This window comes from Spea bombifrons, chromosome 4 (assembly GCF_027358695.1).
Source record: "Spea bombifrons isolate aSpeBom1 chromosome 4, aSpeBom1.2.pri, whole genome shotgun sequence".
Lineage (NCBI taxonomy): Eukaryota > Metazoa > Chordata > Amphibia > Anura > Pelobatidae > Spea > Spea bombifrons.
The window spans coordinates 24785615-24800556 of record NC_071090.1 but is presented as its reverse complement, the minus strand read 5'-3'; positions in this window follow the sequence as shown (position 1 = coordinate 24800556).

The following is a 14942-nucleotide window of genomic DNA, read 5'->3' as shown; positions in this document are numbered from 1 at the left end:
CTGGTGTGTGTGTGTGTTTGGGTGTGGCAGACTCTGTCCTGGTGTGTGTTTGGTCATCTGTTTCCTGGCACTTTACTTAGAGTACTTTAGGGATACATTGAACTATTGAATTTTTACTTATCCAGAGATAAAATGCCATCATGAATTTGTAAGCACAGGACAAAACTTTCTAGGCCCAGAAATCAGTGAGAGGAAAAGTAAATGTTAAAGAGGATTAGTGGCGCTAAATTGTGGCTTCAGGCGTCCCTTGTATGATGACTATTTTTAGCATACTGATGTACTCCCAATCCCATCACATTACATCAATTTACATTGTTAGAAAATCAGGAAAAGATGGGCATGGATGGTGGGCTGATTCGGTGGTGCAATGTGCCACTTGACTAGACTTGTCCACAAGGCCTTAGGCTGCTAGCCCTCCCCTGGGCGTGGGCTAGGCCCCTCAGTTCCAGTGAATGTTAATGCTTAACCATACAAAAATATTTTAGACAATTGTATGCTTCCAGCTGTGTTGCACCACTTTGGGGAAGGTATTTCATTATACCTGTGCCTATGTGAACAAAGGGAACACACGAAACCTATGTGAACAAAACAAGGTTCATAAAGACATGGTTGTACACCTTTTGGATGAATTAGAAAACCAATCTCACAAATGCTCATTTGGCTAAATGGGTAAAAAAAACCCCACAAACATACTTCAAAATCTTGTAGAAAGCCTTCTCAGAAAAGTGGAGGCTGTTATAGCCAAATAAGGAGGGACTCCATATTAATGCCTATGGTTTTGGAATGGAATGTCCATCAAGCTCATGTAGGAGTGATGTTCAGGTGTCCACATACCTTTGGTCATGTGGTGTATCTTGTTATGAAAATATTGCAGTTCAAGGTAACAGTAGACTATAATTTATTTTATCCGAGCTCGTGTGAAATAGAGACAACTTATGTTTAACATATAAGTTAAATTATGTGGTGCATCAGTGGTTTTGTTGGAAGCAGTTTGAAAATTCAAGATTCAAGCTTCATATGAAATATACCCATTTCATCAAACTACATTGCTTTATTAAGCATTATCATATCTTGCATGAATAGTATTTCAAGTCAATTTAATATAATAAATTACACCTCCTATACTGTTTATTAGTTGTAATATAACAGTGTCATTGAATAATTTTGTGATTGGCTTTCAAATAGCATAAAAAATTGGAAAACTCTTCTACACCCAATGCAATAGCTTCTTATAACCATTTTTATGTGTTTTTCACTATTATTTGAGCAGCGAAGCATTCACGTGTCTACAATTTTATTTATATGCCATTATTATTTGAACAATGCATAATTTCAGAATAATACAAAAATGATAACATATAGTGTACTTATAAGACATCCAAATAAGAGTTGATCGATGAAGCATTCCTTATAGCTCTGTAGATGGCTAGATTTCTGGACTATTAACTAACATTCTTTTAAGTGGATCTATTTTTTTGGTCCTACTGTACATATTTATATACACATAGGCCACATTACCTCCTTGTGCACATCATCTGCATGATTTTTAGTCTCCTTTAAGTTATCTTGGCCTAGTTGTTAAGTTAACTATTTACAGAGTACTCATATGTTGATGTAGAAGAAGGCAAAAAGCCATATTAGACCTATAATCAATATCATCCCACACTGATTGACAAACAAAAAGCAAAGCCTATAGGGAGTATAATAAAGTTAGCTATTCTAAAAGCTTTGACAGCAACAATACCCCTTTATTTATTCCCAGTAGTCCTCGGTAAATCTCTCAAAGAAACACCTGACCAGGACCAAAAATGTGTCCTTGATGCACAATTTATCACGTAAATGCCGAAGTATAGCATGTGGTCAAAAGCTGCAGTGCTAAACTGCCTGCTGTGGGGCCTCAAAAGGATTGACAGTATGTGGAAATGGTTATCAAGCACCAAAGACATAAATGGTTTAGGGCAAGGCCATATAACTTTTTTTAGTACACAAAATAATCTTTAACATAGCCTAACCATTTGATTAAAGTTTACAAGCCTCAACTGAATGCACCTACGAAAAAAAATCCAAGGGCAGACTATAGAATAGTTGATACTATCCTAACCTCAACATCTGAGGAAAGGGATTTAGGGATAGTTATTTCAGAGGACTTAAAGGTATGTAGGAAATGCAATAGAGCAGCAGAAAATGCTAGCAGAATGCTTGGTTGTGTAGGGAGAGTTATTAGCAGTAGAAAGAGGGAAATGCTTATGCCTTTGTACAAAGCACTGGTGAAACCTCAATTAGAGCATTGTCTACAATACCGGAGACCATATCTCCAGATGACTATAGATACTTTGGAGAAAGTTCAGAGAAGGTCTACATGGATTGCAGGTTAAAACTTAATAGGAAATATAGCCTGGAAGAAACACATGATGGGGGGGGGGTCTATGATAGAGACATATTAAAGGTTTAAAAGTAATTTCAGGAAATATTACTTTACTGAAAGGGTAGTGGATGCATGGAATAGCCTTCCAGCAAAAGTGATAGAGCTTAATACAGTAACGGCATTTAGGCAAGCATGGTCTAGGCATAAGGCTAAGCTAGATATAAGATAAGACCAGGGACTACGGAAAGCATTCAGAGGTTGGGCAGACTAGGTGGTTCTTATCGTTTTTCACTTTCTATATTTCTATCCAGAACCCCTTGAAATCCTGGATCTTAGTCTTATAATCAGACAGGAGTTACTCCTGCTGCAAAGCCACTATTGCTGCACCCCTGGAAGTGTTAAATGTTAAATGTGTAATGTGATTACTGACTAATCCCTGTATTTTGCATTACTTTCCAGTTTAGGAATACTGTTGGCTTTTCACTAATATTCATATGTCATCACGTACTTGTGTTCTGCACTGCATTGCAGTCTTCTTTGTATGTATTATACACTATATGGAGAAAAGTATTGGGACACCTGACATTACACCAATGGTCTTTTTATGACAATGCATCTAAATACATAGAAACTAATATGTAATTGGTCACCCTTTTCCACTCTTCTGGAAAGGCCTTCCACAATAGTTTGGATTGTTCCTGTGGGGATTTTTGTCCATTGAGCCAAGGGGCATTTGGGAATTCAGGCACTGTTGTTGGATGAGAAGGCCTGGCTCACAATTTCTGTTCCAGTTCATTCCAAAGAAGTTCAGCGGTGTTGAGGTGAGGGCTCTGTGTGGATCAGTCAAGTTCTTCCACACCAAGACCTTGCTTTGTGCGCTGGGGCACAGTCATGCTGGAATAGAAAAGGGCCTTCCCCAAACTGTCCCCTAAAATTAGAAGCATAGCATTGTCCAAAATGTCTTGGTATGTCCCCTTCAGCATACCAAGACAAGTCTTTGTATTTAGAAATGGATGTCATAAAAGTCATTGTTGGCGTAATGGTCAGGTGTCCCAATAATTTTGTCCATATAGTGTATGTTCATTTGTTGAATTAACAAACAGCTGTCAATGACTGGTGGTCTGGTCTCTGCACCTCAGGCCCAGGCTTTGTTTAAAAGTTGTCTAACACAGCAGATATGAGCTCTAAGGGATCCATGCATAAAGTGGATTTAAAGGCAAAAAGATGTGTTCGTTGTTAAACTGTATCGCATTTACCTACCCAGAATATACCTTGCACTATGGGATTTCTGTTGGAAAAACGTCTTTAGGCTTGGCTTGTGGATGTTAGTGTTTGGCAATGCTTCCTTATTACTTAACTTTAAGCAGATGGGGTTTTCATCACCTTTCTTGTCCCCACCATAACATATTTTGAGTGTGGACCTCAAAACATTGTAAAAAATATAGCATTGTGTTGCAAAATATGAAAACATGTTTCTTTTACAGTTTAACATCTGCCATTTGCAATGATAAAAGATTGTTGTATTTACTTTACCACTAAATGCGAATGTGTCTTTTCGCCTGCCCTTCTGTATTACAGATATAGAGAATAATTTATGAGATTGTTGTGGCGTTTAGTCCCCCAGTGGGATAATATTAAGCAGACTCAACATGTTTAAACTAAAGCAAACTCAATAATATAGAAACTAGTTGTGGCCTTTTTTAGGTCAGATAAGTATAGAGTGATGTTGCTGGCAATATTAATGGCACCTTATTTTACATTTACAGACCTGACCCTTACCATTGATATAAATTATTTCACAAATTATCAGATTGCTTAACAATCAAGCGGTCAGCGAATTTATTAACACCAGTTGTTCGATGCATCATGTTTTGCAATAACAGGATTCAATTGCCAATTCCATTATATCATGACAGTGATATAGTTTCTAAGAAGTGACACTAGAGGTGAATAGACATCTGTATAATTTATGCTTGATTTTCAATCTTTGGGTCATTTGAAGTTTGAACTCTGGTATTCATGTGTGTTAGAAAACTTAATGTTTATGAAAGGAGAGAACCATACTGATTTTGAGAAGTAGATCTAAAAAAATATAAAAAAAATAAAGTGTAAATGTCCGTTTTCTCGGTGCACAGATAATATATGCATCCTTACAATATATGCATCTTTACATATACATCTTTTTCTCAGAAAACATTGTTAACTTTGACACTCCAACCATTATAATTTAGAATATTATTTGAAATCTCCTAGGTTAGCATGCCATACCAAATATGTACTATGCTTTATTTATGCATTTGGTGTTTTTTAAGTATAAGAAGTATTGGCATTATAATTGACAGGGCTTGACAAATTTTTTTTAAATCTAGGAGCCAGCTAAAAAAGTTAGGAGCCAAGACTTTTTTTTGCCCTACACTCACACTTTGCCCCAGCACTCATGGTCTCACACTTTGCCCCAACACTCACACTTTGCCCCAGCACTCACACTTTGCCCCAGCACTCACACTTTGCCCCAGCACTCACACTTTGCCCACACTAAAAAGCACCAGTGCATATTTTTAATTACCATTAATTAATCCCATTGATTAACTCTGTCCCCAGTTTCCATGCAAAGATGCCTATGGGAAACTGGGGACAGAGTTTGCCTTTGCCCCCAGTCTCCCATAGGGATCTTTGTCACTAAACATGGGACTATGGGAAACTATTTAGTGACAAAGATGCCTATAGGAAATTGGGGACAGAGTTTGCCTTTGCCCCCAGTCTCCCATAGGCATCTTTGTCACTAAACATGAGATTATGGGAAGCTATTTAGTGACAAAGATGTCTATAGGAAACTGGGGACAGAGTTTGCCTTTGCCCCAGTCTCCCATAGGCATCTTTGACCCAGCCTCCCACTGCCAAGCATGCCCCCAGTTACTTCCACTTACCTGACCCCAATGTGCACTTGGATTCATTCCCGCTGCTGCTGCCGGCGGCTCCACCCATCCTCCTCACTAAACGGGGCTGGCACCGCCCACAAAGGTCATTGAGCAGCGCTGGTGCCGCCCGCAAAAGTAATTGAGCGGCGCCGGCTGACTCACTTCTATTTTGAATCGTCAGGGGAGGCGTTTTAAGAAGCCGTCCCCGTTGATCTGAAATAGAATTGAGTCAGCTGGCCAGCGCGACTCAGTGACCTTCGTGGGCGGTGACAGCCCCGTTCAGTGAGGAGGGTGGGCGGAGCCGCTGGCAGCAGCGGGGTTGTCTGCATCGCACAGACGCCCGCTGCTGCCGGAAAGGAGGATCCAAGTCCCCTGCAATGCCGCGGGGGATCTGGATCCAAAACTCAATTATAGGTTTGGCTCACAAACACCTAGGCGCCAGGAGAAAATTATCAGTCGCCATGGCGACCTGGCGCCTGGGATTTGTCGAGCCCTGATAATTGAAATCATTTCTAGAACTTGGTTGATTCTTTACATAAAATCCACCTGTATACGTGAGTGGATGTTAGTAACAGTGTCTAGTGTGGAGAGTACTATATTTGCTTGATTATAAGACAAGGTTTTTTCAGAGCACATGCTCTCAAAAACACCCCTCGTCTTATATTCAAGGTCATCTTATAATAAGACTTCAAATAGAGGTCTGACTATAAGACTAAGATCCAGATCCCCAACAGCGCTGCAGGGGACCTGGATCCTACTCTCTGGCAACTTCCGCTGCTGCCGGCACTTCCCCTGGGGGCTTCTATGACGGAGCGCCAGCACAACATGACCTTCTGGTACTCCATCATAGAAGCCCCAGCGGAAGTGCCGGCAACAACTGAGGTTGTCTGCATGCACAAAAAATCTACTGTTGATAAAAATTCTCTAATCATGTTAATAATCACACTCGCCACCCTTTATACTCCAGGCTTTATTACAATGACAATTTTTTTTTCACATATTAGAAACTTTGTAAAATGAAAACATAAAGGGTTAGTAGTTGGGCCTGTCACAAAAAATTATATTATACATCTGCGTCATCTAACTGCCCAGCAGCTTAGGTTTTTCAAGAATACTATACATTACTATACATACTTAACTTCTAGCTTATTCATATATTTAGAAAAATAGGAATTTGCTGGAAGCTGAGTACCAATCGTAACTGTGAAACCTTCTTATAAAGGGTGGAATAATGCAATATCAGACACTGGTGAATATGTAAATGAGTGTACTGTATCGGCCCAATTATAGGCCACACTTTTTGCGGGCTATAATTGGGGTTTAGCGCAGGGATGCGCAATTTGTATCGCCCGGGACATGCATGCCTATAATCGGGTGCAGCCTATAATCGAGCCAATACGGTAAATGCCAGCCAGCAGATACGAAATGCAGTAGAATCTTCACAAGATTCAAACCTTTTCGCCGAAACTCAAAACTTGGACCTAGTACATAAAGTAGTTAATTAAGCCAAATACACATTTCTGCTTTCTAATTTAAACTCCACTATTGAGTGTAGTAATATTATTAAGTATAAATGTATCTACGTAAATCAATCCTTGTCTGTTACTGACCGGTGCCTTATTTAGCCCAACTTGTTTTTACCGACTTCCTTGGGAGGAGAAAAGAAGTGAATGAGTCAATCGCTTTTAACATAGTATATGGAGTCTATTGAGCTATTTGTCATAACTTTTATGAAACCCATTATGTTTTGAGTATTCATTTGAACATGAAAAGTTAGGTTTTAACAAGCTATTACGATTTTAAAAAAACTAACCAATCAGGAAGAGGGGAGTTGGCATGCTGGGATAAATCTTCTTCCCAAAGATATTTATTGCAGATACCATATTTGCTCGATTATAAGATGACCCCCCCCAAAATCTGAATATTAATTTAGGAAAAAAAGAAAGCCTGAATATAAGATGACCCTATAGGGAAAAAGTTTTACCAGTAAATGTTAATTCATGTAAACTATGTAAACTATTTTTTTTAATAAAAGCTATGATTGAGAAAAATATTTTGTTTTAATTCCTTTTATTTTCCAACCTGCCCCCCAGTTATGCACATCTGCCCCCCAGGCTTGTCACTCTGCCCCATAAATGCCTTAAACCCCCTATATGCCACTGTGCACCATGATGTGCCTTTTAAGTTTTAACCCTCTAAATGCCACTGTGCCCCATGATATGCCTTTTAACCCTCTAAATGCCACTGTGCCCCATGATATGCCTTTTAACCCTCTAAATGCCACTGTGCCTCATGATATGCCTTTTAACCCTCTATATGCCACTGTGCCCCATGATATGCCTTTTGACCCCCTATGTGCCACTCTGCTCCAGAAATGCCTAATACCCCTATATGCCACTCTGGCATTTAGGGGGTTAAAAGGCATATTATGGGGCAGAGCGGCATATAGGGAGGTATAAGGCATTTCAGGAGGCAGAGTGGCGTATAGATGGTTAAAAGGCATTTCTGGAGGCAGAGTGACATTAAGTGGGTTAAAAGGCATTTCATAGAGCACTCTGCCTACAGAAATGCCTTATGCCCCCATTTAACACCCCCCAAAAAAAACTTACCGGTGCTTCTGACTCCCAGTGTGTTGTCCGGACAGCGTGCAGACATCTACACGATTTGCGTAGGGGGATCTGGATCTTAGTCTCATAGTCAGACCTATTTAAGGTCTGATTATAAGACGAGGGTTTTTTTAAGACGAGGGGTATATTTTCTGAAAAAAACCTCGTCTTATAATCGAGCAAATACGGTATTTTTTCCTCAGTAAATACCAAACAGATGATAATTTAATGATGCATGTTTTACTACAGTGCCATGAAAAATATTATTCTATTTTTGCAGATTTTTACACACTTAAATGTTTCAGATCATTAAACTAGTTTTAATATTAGATAAAGGTATCCCAAGTTAACAAAAATTTTTTTTAAAATTTTTTAAAATGATTTTTTAAATGATAATTTCATGAATAGAAGAAAAAATCTATGCAAACCCTACCTGGCCTAATGTGAAAAACGAATTATCCCCTTTCTTACTAAAACAACCAATTAACAAAATGTAATTGATAATTTGGTTACATTTCTCTAAACGCACCAAGCATGACTATTGCCAGACCTTCAAAATCTAGATATCAATTACATGCCCGTCTTAGAAAGTGACGTAGGCTAAAAGGTCTCAAAACACATGATGCCAGACTCTAAAGAAATTCAAGAACATATGAGAAACAAAGTCATTATTATCTATGAGTCTGGGCAGGGTTACAAAGCCATTCTAAAGCCACAGCCTTTATGTACAAATGAAAAAAACTCAGTTAATGTCAGTGTTCATGATTCCACAATAAGAGACTGTGCAAAAATGGCATCCATTGGAGAGTTGCAAGGCAAAACCATTGCTAACCAAAAAGAACACAAAGACTTGTTTCATGTTTGCCAAAAAAGACTTTTAATATAACACTCGGTGGACTGATATGTCAAAAGTAAAACATTTTGAAAGACATGGGCCCTGTTACATCTGGAGTAAACCTAACACAACACTCCACAAAAAGAACATCATACCAACATACCGGGTGAGCTCTGGTTCGCCGGGTCAAGCCCTGAATCCTCTGGTTCGCGGGGTCTTGACACGCCCCGCTCCCCGCCCATTTTTCCTTTAATTGGGGGTTGTTTCCCGCTGCTGTTAGCGGGAGCTCCCCGATGTCAGTGGGAACACCGCCGTCAGCGGGACCGCCCGCCGACATCAGTGTGCAGTCCTGGCCGCGTCCCGCAAGGGAAGGCTCCGGGTAGCCGGAGCACAGAAGTTCCATACCAAGAGTCAAACACGGTGGTGGTAGCGTGATGGTGTGGGACTGCTTTGTTGCTTTAAGACCTGGACAAAGTAAGGAAGCACACAAGCAGGGTCACCTCTGAATGTCTCAAAAGAAACAAGAATTACGTTTTTTGGTGTGGCCTAGACAAAATCCTAAATTGAATCCGATTCAGATGCTGTGGCATGACATTAAAATGGCTGTTCGTACTCAAAAACCCTCCAATGTGAGTGAAATAAAACAATTCTGTCAAGATGAATGGGCCAAAATTTCTCCACAGCGATGTAAAATACTCATTGCCAGTTATCATTTGATTGCAGTTGTTGACACAAATGTGAGAAATAAGCAAAAATAGAAGAAATCGGAAGGGGCAAATACTTTTTCACAGCACTGTAGATTAACCCCTTCAGGACCGGGTTTTTGTTACTACGTTTAAGCTAAAAGACCAGAGCAGTTTTTGTGTTTGTGTCTTCCTTCAACTGTAAATTCTCTCTTCTCAATTAATGTACCCTCACAAATCATATATTGTTTGTTTCAGCACAAGGAGGGCTTTATTTTGGTTATATATATAAACCATCATTAAGTATGAAAAATATCTAAAAATGTGGGAGAAATTAGGAAAAAAAGGAAATATTTTCACAGTTTCACCTATATTAACCTAATATAACCAGCGCAAAAGGAAAAAAACTCCCAAAAGTATATTTAGGTATTTTTCCTATTTTTGGAAACCCCTCATATGCCTGGTATTTTCATTTATTTTGGCACTTACAGGGTTAAATATGAATGGCGCTCATCACTGTTTCTAAACAAGATTTCTTTTAAATGTGGTATGCTGGGAGTTGCGCCAATAGCTTTTACTTGGGGCATTTTGACACTTTTTATTTAACCATTTTAGTGCCAGTCTGTCCCTATCTACCCCCTCCCTATTTGAAGTTCACTTACCTTTCAGGAGTCCTGCGGTGGGGGTGCAAGGCCTCTGCCTCCCAGCTCTGCCACTGTATGGAACAGTATAGAGTGATGGGAGTTATGATGTACTTTTAGAGCATAATTAGATCATGAAAAAGACATTGGAAATGGTACAGCATAACACCCATCACTCTCACACACTTACCAATCCACACATATATACCAATCCACACATATATACCAATCCACACACATATACCAATCCACACACATATACCAATCCACACACATACCAATCCACACACATACCAATCCACACACATACCAATCCACACGTATACCAATCCACACGTATACCAATCCACACGTATGCCAATCCACACGTATGCCAATCCACACGTATGCCAATCCACACGTATACCAATCCACACATATATACCAATCCACACATACACCAATCCACACATATATACCAATCCACACATATATACCAATCCACACACATACCAATCCACACACATACCAATCCACACACATACCAATCCACACGTATACCAATCCACACGTATACCAATCCACACGTATGCCAATCCACACGTATGCCAATCCACACGTATACCAATTCACACATATATACCAATCCACACATACATACTAATCCACACATACATACCAATCCACACATATATACCAATCCACACACATACCAATCCACACACATACCAATCCACACGTATACCAATCCACACGTATACCAATCCACACGTATGCCAATCCACACGTATGCCAATCCACACGTATGCCAATCCACACGTATACCAATCCACACGTATACCAATTCACACATATATACCAATCCACACATATATACCAATCCACACATATATACCAATCCACACATATATACTAATCCACACATATACCAATCCACACATATATACCAATCCACACACATACATCAATCCACACACATATACCAATCCACACACATATACCAATCCACACACATATATCAATCCACACACATACACCAATCCACTCTCACTGAATATTTTCCTACCTTTCCTCTTTTCTCCTTACAGCTCCTTTTCCTCCTCTTCGCTCCTCTTCTTCAGTTCTTCTGTCTTCTCTGTCTTCTTCCGGTTCAGAGGGCAACAGCTGCTGTGCGCCGGGGTTTGTTGTCAGATCCCGGCGCACAGCAGCTGTTGCCGTGCAGATCACAAGGGAGCGGTATCGGAGGTCTCTAACAGACCTCCGGCTCCCTTGAGTGATTTTACCAAAGATTACTTTCACAAAACTGTAATTAGTTACAGTTAATAACGATCGTGTTTAAATCATGGCCGAGGAGCTTCTACATTCTTCCACTTGTGGTCCTTTGTTATGATATAAAATTCCCTTAATACTCAGAGGAAACATTTTACACTAAACTCTTTGCCAAATGCATAGAATTATTGTTTTTTATAGCACCTATAATTTTTATTAGGCAAGTCAATTAAGCAGTAAATTAGGCATCACAGTTGCTTCTAAAGGTGAATGACTTGCGATCTTTATTTTGTGCCTTGTAACACAAAACAATTTATCTTTAAGCTTAAAACAGCATATATCCAAACACATCTCTGAAATATGCTCCTTTAATTTTTACTATACAGTGATGAAAATGAGTTGACGTGGTGAGCCATCTGTTACTACTTAAACAGTTAAGCCAAAGACAGTTTCATCTTGTTCCTTTGTTAAATTTTAATAGAAGAGTGGAAAGTTAAGAGATTTAGAAAAAGGGGCAGAGTGAGAAAGGTAAGTGATGCTAGTGAGTAAGGGAATAGTTAAAGAGAAATAAGAGAGAAAGTGGCAAAGAGAGATAAAGAAGAAGAAGAGATAGTGAGAAAAGGAGACAGTGTATATGTGTGTGTGAATGGGCAGTGGATATGTGTGTGTTTATGGCAGGCGTTTTTAAAGGCAGTGTGTGTGTGTATGTGTGGATTTTGACAGTCTATCAATACTATTACTGTTTTAGACCTAAAGGGAATAGATTTATTCACTGTAACACATGTTTAAACCAAAGACACTCTTTAGCATTGTTTTAAATAAGTACAAATGATTCACTGTCCTTCGCTGGGTCCAGCAACCATGAAAATGTCTACCATGAACCATGTTTCTGCTTGTCCGTGATTGAAATGACAGTGTTTGTGTGTGACTGTGGGTGTCAGCATATAGTGTGTGTAAAGGAAGTGTCAGTGCAAGGTACTACAATGAATGTATGTGTGTCTGGGTTTTGGAGTGAACTTGTGGTTTCCTCACGGAAAGGGGCTTTGCATTGCAGTGTGAGCATCTTGTTACTGTGACTCCTTACCTGGTCCTTGATTGTTCCTGGTATCCTGTTCCTGGCCGTCGGCTCCTTACCGAGCTAGATAAATTGACCTCTCTTCTGCCTACCGTTACTGGTGTTTCTAAGCACAGCTACACAGAGCGGGCCCCCCACCACTTCTGCCCTGCCAGTGGGCTTCCTGCTGTTTGCCCTGCCAGTGGGCTTCCTGCCGTCTGCCCTGCCAGTGGGCTTCCTGCCGTCCGCCCCGGCCAGTGGGCTTCCTGCCGTCCACCCCGACCAGTGGGCTTCCTGACGTCCGCCCCGGCCAGTGGGCTTCCTGCAGTCCGCCCCGGCCAGTGGGCTTCCTGCCATTTGATCTGCTTGAGCACTTCCTAGCCGTGTGTCCTCGCTACAGCTCCCTTATATTCTGTTTCCAGTCCTGCTATTCCATCTGTTGTGTGCCTGTCTGTACCTACCTACCCATCAGGATGTATCAAGGGGTACAGACAGAACCCCTAGTATCCCCTGCACCTGGGCCCCTACCCGACCTGCTTGCCTGGGTCATGATATTTAGACTTTTTATTTCAATATTCTTACTACAGTGGGGCAAAAAAGTATTTAGTCAGCACCCAATTGTGCAAGTTCTCCCACTTAAAAAGATGAGAGAGGCCTGTAATTTTCACCATAGGTACACTTCAACTATGAGAGACAGAATGGGGGGGGGGAAGAATACAGGAAATCACACTGTAGGATTTCTAATGAATTCATTGGTAAATACTTCGGTAAAATAAGTATTTGGTCACCTACAAACAAGCAAGATATCTGTCTCTCACAGACCTGTAACATCCTCTTTAAGAGTCTCCTCTGTCCTTCACTCGTTAACTGTATTAATGGCACCGGTTTGAACTTGTTATCTGTATAAAAGACACCTGTCCACAACCTCAAACAGTCACACTCCAAACCCCACTATGTCCAAGACCAAAGAGCTGTCGAAGGACACCAGAAACAAAATTGTAGACCTGCACCAGGCTGGGAAGACTGAATCTGCAATAGGCAAGCAGCTTGGTGTGAAGAAATCAACTGTGGGAGCAATTATTCAAAAATAGAAGACATGCAGGACCACTGATAATCTCCCTCGATCTGGGGCTCCACGCAAGATCTCACCCCGTGGTGTCAAAATTATCACAAGAACGGTGAGCAAAAATCCCAGAACCACACGGGGGGACCTAGTGAATGACCTGCAGAGAGCTGGGACCAATGTAACAAAGGCTACCATCCGTAACACACTACGCCGCCAGGGACTCAAATCATGCAGTGCCAGACGTGTCCCCTGCTTAAGCCAGTACATGTCCGGGCCCGTCTGAAGTTTGCTAGAGAGCATTTGGATGATCCAGAAGAGGATTGGGCAAATGTTATATGGTCAGATGAAACCAAGTTAGAACCTTTTGGTAGAAACTCAACTCGTCGTGTTTGAAGGAGACAGAATGCTGAGTTGCATCCAAAGAACATAATACCTACGGTGAAGCATGGGGGTGGAAACATCATGCTTTGGAGCTTTTTTTCTGCAAAGGGACCAGGACGACTGATCCATGTAAAGGAAAGAATGAATGGTGCTATGTATCATGAGATTTTGAGTGAAAACCTCCTTCCATCAGCAAGGGCATTGAAGATGAAACGTGGCTGGGTTTTCCAGCATGACAATGATCCCAAACACGCCACCCGGGCAACGAAGGAGTGGCTTCGTAAAAAGTATTTCAAGGTCCTGGAGTGGCCTAGCCAGTCTCCAGATCTCAACCCCATAGAAAACCTTTGGAGGGAGTTGAAAGTCCGTGTTGCCCAGCGACAGCCCCAAAACATCACTGCTCTAGAGGAGATCTGCATGGAGGAATGGTCCAAAATACCAGCAACCGTGTGTGAAAACCTTGTGAAGACTTACAGAAAACGTTTGACCTCTGTCATTGCCAATAAAGGGTATATAACAAAGTATTGATATTAACTTTTGTTATTGACCAAATACTTATTTTCCACCATAATTTGCAAATAAATTATTTAATTCAGACAATGTGATTTATGGACTTTGTTGTCTCATTCTGTCTCTCATAGTTGAAGTGTACCTATGGTGAAAATTACAGGCCTCTCTCATCTTTGTAAGTGGGAGAACTTGCACAATTGGTGGCTGACTAAATACTTTTTTGCCCCACTGTATTGCCTGTAGGCCGGCTGGGATTTTGTTGGAGAGGTATTAGTGCATCCAGAGAGTCACCATCTCCTAGCTTGCCAGTTCATTTATGTTCCCTGGCCATTTAGTTTAGCTGAAAATTTAAGGGAAATTTAATTTGGGAATGCAATATGTTGCCCTGTGCCAACGTTCACTCTCACTCTCTCATGCTCTTATTCTAATTTACTCTGTCTCATGCTCTCTCATGAGAGCCTAACATTTTCTGACGAACATTTTTTCTTCTGCTGACCCCTTCACCCCTAACCAGGGAAGAGGACATCACCGAAAGTGTCATCATATTGCCCGGTGAGATCCTCTAAACGATGCCCCAATATGGAGGGGGGGGGGCTCACTGGCATTGCTGTCTTTTTGCCCTATAGCAATATGCT